The following is an 11,124-nucleotide window of genomic DNA, read 5'->3' as shown; positions in this document are numbered from 1 at the left end:
TGTCAATGTTTTGTATTATAGGCAAGCACTAAAAAACTTAAAAAATCTAAAAAAATTCATTCCTATCCACTTGTTCACTTTACCATAAATTATGTCATAATAAAATAATTCTTCACTAAATATCTTAATGCTCATGGCCATTGTTCACTTTAAAAATACAGAGATTCTTGTATTGCCTTTTACTGCAAAAACTTTTTTTATTGGCAAGCAATAAAAAAGTCGAGCGCGCTGTCTTACGGACAGCTCTTGTTATTTTAGTTTTAATAACACACTGATGTTTGTGTCCCATCAACAATTCTGTCACTGATGAAGGGATTTAAAATTATGAAAAAATGTGTGAGGCTTAATAACCTCACGCAGAGCATAAGAATTTCCCTACCTCAAAGTACAAGGTCACACTTGTAGATCAAGTCATGATATGAAGTTTAAGAAATGAATACTGATGTCTTGTCTAATCAACATGTCTGTCATTGATGGATGGATTAAAGAATTGTTATGCATAAATATGACAACATGTGGAGCACGAGAATTGTGTCCCTACCTCAAAGGGCAAGGTTACACTTGTATTCCAAAGCAGGGCTTCCGTAAATGGAAGTCTGGGAGTCATTTACTCCTTAAATTTGGCTTGTGACTTCCAAAATGTCATTCTTATTCTTCTTTTCTATATAGTGTGACTTCCAAATTTAGAGATTTTGTTGTCTCTAACTTCCAAATTTTGGAAGGTAGTGGAAGCCCTGTTCCAAAGTCATATGAATTTTTTCATTCAAGAGAATTGATGGTTGTCAACAATTCTGCCATTCCTGGATGGATTTTAAAATAATTTGGCATAGATGTGTAAGACATGATAATGATATGTCCCGAATATTGGTCAAGTATCAGTTCAAAGGTCAAGGTTAAATGTGAGTCATACATAAGATTGTGAGTAGGTTGTCTTCTTTTGTGCATAGCTTTTGTCATTCATTGGTGGACTTTGAAATAATTATGCATAGATATGCTGCTTATTAAGATGATATGTAATGAACGGAATTTAGCTCAGAAGTCATGATATGACAGTGCATTGATAGTCATGTCCATCCATTTTTGTCATTTAGTGACAGATTTTGTTATAACTTTGTTTAAAGAGATAAGGTTCGTTAAAACTATTTGTGATGAGATTGTAGCTTAAAGATTAAGGTCATACTAAGTCTTTTTCATAAAAATACATCAATGGTTAAATCCAGTCAACAATTCTGTCATCCCTGAATGGATTTTGAAATAACTATGCATACTTCTGTGGCACATTAGGAAAACTTGTTGCATTCAAAGGCTAGGTCGACAGTTTATAAAATGATGGTTGTACAAAGTCAAAATACTTCATTGGTGGTTGTGTCATATTTTTGTCATTCATTCATGAATGCGATTAGAAATAATTGGGCTTACTGAAAATTAGAAAATACTTGTTTATGTTTCTATATTATTGAAATACTGTTTTTAAAGTAACAAAGCCTTTGATGCAAGTCAAGGTCATGGTTCCCCTACTGGGCCCAGCTTGTGGGGCATTTGTTTCCAACGACAGTTCTTGTTTGTTAGTTTATATACATTCAATGAGAGAAAGCAAAGTTATTTGGGCACATGGTCATTATATTCGACACCACATTTAGGTTGGAGGAGAGTTGATATATAATAAATTTGTACTTGTGTAATGAATACATACAGAAAAAGCCCTGCAAGATTCAAATGTATTCCCATTTCTTTACTGCGTGCAATAACTATAACGGGTATTTTATTGAAAACCTCGGATAGCAAGCCACAATAATAACATTCCATTATTTATTGAGAGCATGAATTAGATAGGGTATCTATACAAAACTGGCAAAGTACTTATATGAAGATAATGGCATTGGCTTAAAGGTTCAAGACAACCTCGATGATTCCTTTTTCTGCTATTCAGTATTGTTAACCTAGTCCTGTAAATATGATGTTATTTTGAGAAAATGGACCTTTTCAGTGTTTACAATTTTATGCAAATTGGCTGCACTTAAGTAGTACAATCACTGGTTTACACAAAAAATACAGTGTTGAGTTTGTGAGCAAGTGATCCAGCAAAGAACAGAAAAGGTAAGGCTAAAATTTCCACTGCAAAATACAGGAAAGATCCATAAATTTTTAGGCAAAGAAGAGTATATTTTTTATAAATAATTGTATGCCAAAAAAACATATGTATTAAGTTGATATATGTATCATACTGATTTAAAGTATCATAACTTTGCATCCCCAATTTACTGTCAATGAAGCAATAGTGACTTTTGCATTGCCCTACTATAAAAAGGAAAAGGGTGCACAAGAAAAAAAAACCAACACTTAATACATTGATCATTTACAAATATTTTATTTAGGAAACATACTGTAAAAATATTGAAATCTAATGATATGTAAAATATAATATACTAAAAGGCTTTTAATGCATAGATATAACAAAATGACACTATACAGGGGGTCGAACGTATAGCGGTGCGATACTCCTTTAAGCGAGGTGAATTCATGCGATACGCCCTAATGGCGGACGGGAGCGAAAACGAAAGTGGGTATGAGCATGTTTTTTTCCAAATATTTGTTGTCTTTTGTAATTTTTTAAAGAATAGCATTGTGCATGCTGATTAGAACTTATAAATGTGCATGATTGTCAAAATAGAATACTAAATTTTATGGAATTGAGGAAGTTATTGAGGTATTTGTTGCTGCAAATTCAACCGTCAACCTGATATGCACATGCAAACGAATAATGTATCAGTCGTTTTAAAACGAGATATTCGATTAGTTTAGGTCCCAACATGTTTATTTTTGAAAACAAAACGATATACAAGAGTAGTTTTCCATATACATCCGAAAATATATAAAATATTTCCAGTTTTCTTACTGTATGCCTAATATTTGGTCCGATAAACCAACTGTACGCACAAATGTTGGTATGTTTTTCTGTAGCTTCCTCAGAACAGTACATTCTTATTCAGTTTTGATGAAATATCAAGTTTTGAGTTTGTATGTTAATCATATGTAAACCACAGTGTCAATTAAAACAACAGTGTCAATTAATGTATTATACTATGATATAGTTAATTTAAATATTCTTTTCTAACAAATGTTAATCATTAAAATGAGATAAGTTATGCACAGAAATTTGAAATTCTATCAAATAATCAATAGTCACGATAATATTCGTTTTGTTTCTTCCATTTAGTTTTTTTTTTTTTTTTTGCAATGGAACTTGAAATTTATAAAAAAAAATACTGGTTTGATTTCCTCTATGGATTGGATGTTATATATTATATACAGAGCACATCATTGTATTTCAGTAATTCTGATGTTTGTCAACAGGATTCATACTTTTAGTGATTTAACATATCTGCCAGTAGTTTTACTTTTAAAACTAGGCTTTCTCTGCAACATTTAATGTATACATTACCCCTCACTTTTTTGTAAATATTCATTTCCACTAGGAGTTACTCTTATTGTTAAAGAAAGTGTACCAAGAGATTTGTACTGTTACAGGATAACAGCACTTTTTAACAGTACAGAATCTGGGCAAGTGCGTTTTATGTAAATAAAAGTATTATAGATTACAGTATCTGTTTGGGAAATAATATAAATAACACACAAGCGTGTGTGAGTAACAGTAAAAATATCAACCCTCCTAAAAATACTGTTTCCCTCGGCTAACACCTTGGCTAACAGTATTTTCCTTGGGATGATATTCTAACTGTAACCCACAAACCCATGCGTTATTTAATTATATACTACTCCATAAGCAGTGTGACTCAATCTTATATTATATACTCAATAGCTTTTTGTTTATTTGTACATGTGTCAGCATTTGTACTTTACTTTTGTAACATTTACAACTGTGTATTTGCACATTTGAGGATCAGCTGTTCCTAAGAAAGACACTGAGCTGTTTGGTGTCCAATGACTGACTGAATTTTGAAATTGTAGTTTTGTGTTTTTTCCTGACAGGCCACAATTATGTGCACTACAAAAATAGCCTGTTCTAAGCAACATTTTAGAAAAGAATTTTACCACCTAAAGATTTTTACCACCTGGTTCTCAGTCTCTATCTCTAGAACAGCAGTGAAATGTACTTTCACTGTATTTTATAGGTTGTTTGAAATGTTCAATTCTATTTATAATATGAAAAAATATCAGTTTGACAGCAGCATGTACAAAAGATCTTAGAACCTCATGAAGTAAAACAGCCCTTATATCACATATTAACAGCTATTTTTCTGAAATGTTCTGCTTTGAAAGTGAGTTAATTTATACAAGATTTCTTAAGTAATTTGTTTCTTAAATTCATTCTTACATATTTTTGGTCAAATTCCTACTTTTTATCTAAGATCTTAGAGTAAAGGTTACCTTTTTCCAACTCCTAATTATCAAAGGATAATTATTACTAATTATTCAAATTAAGTTCTAACACTTATATAGATGGTTATACAATACTTTTATTTCAAGTAAATCTTTAAGGAAAGAAGATTTTAGAATTCCGGAAACGGGCACATATATGGTAGATATCTTAGTATAATCATAGGAAAACATGTACAGCAGATGTGACAATGAAACATATCGAACCTTTAACAGCGTACAGTTATTTTATCGCACCAAAATCCAGCGTACACTTAAATATTTTGACCAGTAAGCGTCTATGTATATCGGAGCACAAAGGTACTTGCTATGCAACTTAATAATGATTACTCTTATAGAATAAAGAAGAAAAAGAAATTAACTATATTAATATAAGCTTGCATTAAGCGATTTTATTCACCGACCCAAAATTAGTTGCCGTCAGTTTACCTTCAATAACTTTTTAAATTATGAATTTAGGCCTCTGTAAATTTGATGAAATGTGTGTCGGTCCTATCTTCACATCCTCAATACAAAATATGCAATTGTAATCGAAGATTTATGAAATACTTAATAAAAAACACTCACTCTGACGTGTGTTTACACGGGTAAATCCGCCATTAGGGCGTATCGCATGAAATCACCTCGCTTAAAGGAGTATCGCACCGCTATACGTTCGACCCCCTGCTATAACAATTGCTTATTTTTCAAATAAACTGAAAAAATATATGTATGTAAATAAAATAAGTTTTTGTAAGCATTTTACAAATTTATGTAAGTTACACTGTTACTTGAGAGAGTAAACCTGCTTAACCTTCAGTATTTAAACAATGTGTACATGTATAAAATTATGCAGATTGTGTTTCAATTAAGAATAAAGCAGTATAAATTTCGAAAATGTATAAAGACAATCTTTAATTCATAAAGCATTAACCTTACATCATAAAAATACCTACATTGACATTATGATAGAGGGTAAATTTCTAACCTTAAGACATCTAAGGGAGACCTAGTTACTTTTCTTTTTACATTCAGTTTTGTCCCTTGTCATGGAAGAATGTTTTCACCATTATGCCGATCTCTTTTTTGAAATGATTAACAACGCATATAACTTGACTATGTAATACACATACATTGTATATTCTAGTGTAATATTTTACCATGAGAAAAAATAAACAAGCAAGTTGCGTTACTAACTATATACATGTAAATTATGCACACAACACTGTCATCATGTAAACAGTCTATACCACTACTAAGAGATCATAACTATTCACAACTGGAATGTTGGTACACCTGAAAATATACAAAAATCTACTTCAGTTTTCATGTTCTGATTTCATAAAGTATTGGACAGATTTAGAGGTCTACAGTGACAAACATTTAAGTTAATGGAGCATGAGACTGTTACCTTGAGCAATACATGTCTTATTATAGATACATGTAGGTCTGGTAAAAGGACCTAATGACAAAATTACGTTTTTCGAGTCCAAAATTTCCAGCATTGATCTGCCTTAACACTAAAAATCTTATATTAAAGAATGGCAATGCCATGTGTTAGAATCGAGTCAGTTTAGAATTATTTCCTTATTTCTTAAAGGTCAATGCTTTTCAAAAAGTTAATAATCAATGAGTTCCAGCAGACAAATTAATAGCTTTGTATAATAGCTTTTATTAAAGATGTGGTTTATATCAAGTCCATTTTTAAGAAAGGAGACCTTAAATTCTTTAACAGCTACACTTTTCAAAACATAAGACCATCCTACTTTTCCAGCCAACAACTTACAAGTTGTCTAATTAACTGAGTTCTACTGTATATCTGCATTTTATGCAGCCAGGCGTCGATGCAGCTGTTGATGAAAAAAAAGATTTACCTTGATTAATGAGTAATGATTCTAATGAATGAGATTCAATCAAGCAGCCTTTCAGCGGTGCTTCTTTTTCTCCCTTTTACCACCTTTTTTCATTGATGTTTGTGGAGATGTGGCACCAGACTTTGTCTCTTGAACAGGCTCATCAAGTGGCTCCTAAAATATGATAATAAATAATTATATAATCATTCAGGTCTAGGATTTTATCCATGTTTACATCATTACATGGACTGACTGTAAATTTGTAAATAATTTACCAATTTATTAAAAGATTATTCAGTTCATAAGTTTACAGACATGATGGGGTATAAAATTTGCTTCAACAATTATTCAAAACACTGAATACATGTGACTTGGATAAAAGCCGGACAGTCGGACCGGTCCGGAATAAAAACTGTCGGACCTAATGAAAATTTATTGGACATAACCGTCGGACTGACGTATTTCGGGAAGTCTGGTCACATCCTGGGTACCCCTGGGAACAGTATTAGGTCCTTTGCTGTTCCTCCTTTACGTCAAAGACCTAGCAAGGTACTTGACTTCTACCAGCCGCCTATTTGCTGACGACAGCCTGATTTACAGAAGAATCAACTGAGAAGCCTTAACGCACTAGCTCTCCAAGAAGACCTAGGTCGACTCCATAAATGGGAACGCAAGTGGATGATGTCCTTCAAACCAGCAAATTTGAAGTAATACACATCACCAAGAAAAGGAACCCCATCATTCATGCCTACATGGTCCACCAATCATCAACTCTTCGTTCAGTAAAAAGCGGAAAGTACCTTGGTGTCAACACCGCAAATAATCTCTCATGGAATATACACACAGAATCTACCATCAAGAAAGCCAACAACTCCCTATCATTCCTTAGAAGAAATATCACAAGCTGCCCACAAAACATCAAGGCCAAGACCATTGTCAGACCCATCCTGGAGTACACAGGCACAGTCTGGGACCCACACACAGCCACCAACATCAACCAGCTGAAAGGTGAGCTGCCCGATTTGGTAAAAGGTGACTACAAGACTACCAGCAGCACCAATGCGAGAATGGCCAACACTACAGCATCACCGCTCCAATGCCAAGCTAGTGATGGTCTACAGAATCACGCAAAACCTTATAGCCATCCCAGCTGCATAGTACTTCCAGTTCCACTGCCTGACACTTGGTGGCCATGGCTACGGCCCAATTAGAAGAACTGACACCATGAAGTTCTCTTTTGTACCCTCGGCCATCCAAATTTGCAACAAGCTTCCACAGCAGTCAGCCACTGGTCAGCCTCGAGGCTTTCAAGGGAGGTGGACTAAACATAGGGCCCTAATATGCCAGAGTTGATTTTATTTTTAACCTATTCTTCTTTAAAACTTGCACTTATTCCCCGCAAAACACTTTGTACATACACCCTGTACGGTAATGCCCCACAGCGGATTATGTACAGTACTGGGTGGGGCTTGTCACAAACTTTTACAAATTCTTAAAATTTACAATCATTTCAACAACAAATAATATTACCTCCTCATTTTCACTTTGAGGTATGAATACCACAGCGAATATACACACTAACTGAAATATTGCACCCAGAAACAGGCCATAATAAAGGAAATTGTCCAAAAATGTTGGCTCGTCGATTGTTAGAGTAGACATGTTGAAAACTTGTTTGCTTGATTAAATCAGAATATATTCTGTTCATGGAAAGGCATATGACCACTAAATTCATTATTTAAAAAAAAACAAATATGCAGGTTGAATAACAGATCTATGTCAATATATAATGAAATAATATTGCATGTCATAAAACAGACACAAAATAAAAGATACAAGCTTTATGATTTAATGAATTTGATAAATAGTCACGTCAAACTTTTAGTTTTTAGGGCGACTCGGGTGTGCCTAAAATAGTAAAGAGATCGAAGTGTAAAGTAGCAAAAAGTCAATTAATTTCTTCTTTTGAAAGGAAATAATGAAATTTAAACCTTAATTTGTGCACTAAATTCCTGCCTAAATTTAACACTCGTAAGAGGGGTTGGTAGTATCCAGAGATAGATAGATAATTTTCGCTTTGTGAAAAAAAAAATAAAGTGGATTCTTCCCAATTCTTTAGATTAAATTTCGTGTAACAACAAATTTCAGACCCATATCCTAAAATATACACAATTAAAGCATCAAATAATTGACATACTATCTTAGGTTTAAGATCAAACTTTTAACAATTGTAAAACAAAACTTTAAGAGCTTTTAAAGCTTTCCCTGCCAAGTGTTCCTGGTTAAGCGAAAAATTGCCTGTATAAAATTTTAAAAACAGTACCTCAATAATTAAAATCATTCACAACTTCTAAAATTTGGCCATCATAGGTCCAGTTCTCATTTTGTAATAACCCCCTCGTTTTCGAAAAAACATTACTTTTGTTTTGCTGGTATTTACTTTTAATCCCCATGAAGAGCATTATGAATGTCAAAGATCCAAATGGTTTTGCAGTTCCAATGGTGACTTTCCTAAGATGGCCATGTGGATATTGTCAGCAAATAACAGTTAAATCAAAATAACATCGTCGAATGACAGTCCTGATTCATGACCAGTTTATATAATATAATATAACTCTTAATCGTCTACAAAGGGAGATAATAAAATCGATGAAATTACCTCCCCTTGACGTAATCCAATAGCATAATAAAAATAATCAGAATAATTCGGATACAATATTAGATGGATGAACAAAAAAAGTAACAATTATAATTATAAATTAAAATGTTATAATTCAAAGTAAAAAATGACTGTTGCATTATATTTCTTTTTTTTTGCAAAATGGGCATGAAATATCGTCAATAATTTATAACTTTACTACAATTTCATTGACAATAACACAACAACACAGAACATATATACATCAAAATTATGCACAAAAAGCAATTATAAATAATGACATAAATATAACATATACATATGATATAACATTATACATTATCTTATTATTTTCAAAATGTAAAAAAATCGCAATGTGACGTGATAATGATAATGTGTTATTCATATAACGAAATCAAATATTTATGCAATACATCAACAACAACAAACAAACAAGAGCATCAACATTGTACACATTTTAAATTCCTCGTAATTTTAGTTTCATTTATAAAATTTTATGTTCACATAAAATAATTAATGTCATTCCCCGTAATTAATGCGCTTTTACATTTATAGCTTTGATTATAGATACTATAATTTGTAACAACAAAAAAAATACATAATTAAAAATAATTAATTTGAAACGAAATACAATATAGTATACGAAAAAAAGCTTATATAAACACATTTTTCATCTAGAAAGATCGATAATTTTTTAGAAGACCGTTACTGACCGGGCCAGTATAATTGTGATACTATCGTAAATTTCGATCAAAATAGACCGGGAGAGACCGGAGACCGGAGACCGGGGTATTTTATTGTTTTTGTTGTTGTTGCTGTTTGCATTTCCGCTTCCGCTTTCGTTTTGGTTTTTAGCATGGGAGGCAGTACACAGTTTCGGCTGTTTAGTTTCGAATTGGCCAGGGTGGAATTTACAAATAAGAGACAATTTTGAAATGGAAGTGGATATTTGAGGTTCTAAATGTTTATAGTTGCTATATTTCAAGTTTTAATGACTAGTATTGTGTTTCAGTTATTTAGTAAAATTGAATTTAGTGGCGTTAACCCTTGCTTTTTTGAGAGAGCACCTGTCGGATGCGAACATGTGGTTTTTGGAGCTAGGCGGTGAATCAGCTCTTCAATTTAAAGGGTATGCAGAAGACTTAAAATAGTGAAAAAAGTAGGTGCATGACTCCCCGTTTGGATGTTATTTTCAGATTGTGCATTGTTTAAGAAGGAAGAATCACTATAGCTTGTGATTTAATCTTTTGACGTTAATATATTGTTGTATTTTGCGAATAGGGGTAATCCGCTATTTTTGTCGTTGATTTTCGCGACCAAAACAATGAAAAACACAGGGCTATGTGCCAGAAAACTAGAAGGGGGACATGTATTTTTAATTGTTTGCTGTGAGATACATATGTATATGTTAAATATGAGATGCATTTATTTCAGGTGTGTGATTACAGACTTGCGTGTGAGGTTTTGATTGTGGCGCAGTCAGTTGTTTGCCGAGAAGCCTTGAAAACTGTGTATTGCCCCCTTAAGAGCAAAATTTGATTTTTTGTAAGTACTTTTTAATATCATAATTACATGTTTATATTACCCCAAAGCTGTGGCTATGGTGAAATATGAGCTTTTAAAGTGCATATTTTGCCTCATGTCTATATTAGAGAGCAAAATCAAGGGGAGGTAATTCTTCATCGACAGTTAAAAATCATGCATTTAAGTGTTTGGTGAGCTATTCATCTTCACATTTAAGCTCACCTGAGTCATTTTCTCTGACATAGGGGTTCCAGGAGCATCAAATGATAGAAATAAGCAATTTTCGTATAAATTTTTGGACTATCGCATCGATTCCAATCATTTTAGTTCAAATGAAGGCCTCGGATCGGGCATTTTTTTCGAGACCAGTCCATTTTTTAAAGTAATTTCTGAACATGTTTTTCAGAACTGTTTCATACTGGGAGTGGTCATAAATGGTTGAAATAGCCTAAATACTTGAATAAATATCAATTTTGATCTATCTGACAGTTTTTTTAACTCTGATAAGCAGATTTTGAAGGGACGGTCCAGAATAAACATAAAACAGCTGATTTTGCTCAAACGCGAAACACATCGCAATCAATTTTCCTTTCGCAATGTCATAAATTAGCATTATGTAAATCAGTTTCACTTTTAAATCCTTGAAATGTCATTTTGCTATGTATCTTGAAGCAGATTTCTTTCAAAGAATGACAATTTTTCATTGTCTGT

The 11,124-nt window shown here is 32.8% G+C and overlaps 1 long non-coding RNA gene across 1 annotated transcript; it reads right to left on the bottom strand.

Moving 5' to 3' along the window:
- Positions 1-2,348: 2,348 nt before the first annotated feature.
- LOC132738615 (uncharacterized) lies at positions 2,349-7,924 on the bottom strand. Its single transcript, XR_009626897.1, has 3 exons — positions 7,761-7,924; positions 6,252-6,404; positions 2,349-5,673 (listed from the first exon to the last, which is right to left on the bottom strand). It is a non-coding gene; the product is annotated as an uncharacterized LOC132738615 (long non-coding RNA).
- Between the last annotated feature and the right edge of the window lie 3,200 nt (positions 7,925-11,124).

The sequence above is a fragment of the Ruditapes philippinarum genome, unplaced genomic scaffold (genome assembly GCF_026571515.1).
Source record: "Ruditapes philippinarum isolate M1 unplaced genomic scaffold, ASM2657151v2 ctg2290_1_1_1_1, whole genome shotgun sequence".
NCBI classification, from domain to species: Eukaryota; Metazoa; Mollusca; class Bivalvia; order Venerida; family Veneridae; genus Ruditapes; species Ruditapes philippinarum.
The sequence above is the reverse complement of the archived record's forward strand: the minus strand, read 5'-3'. Positions and strand labels throughout refer to the sequence as shown.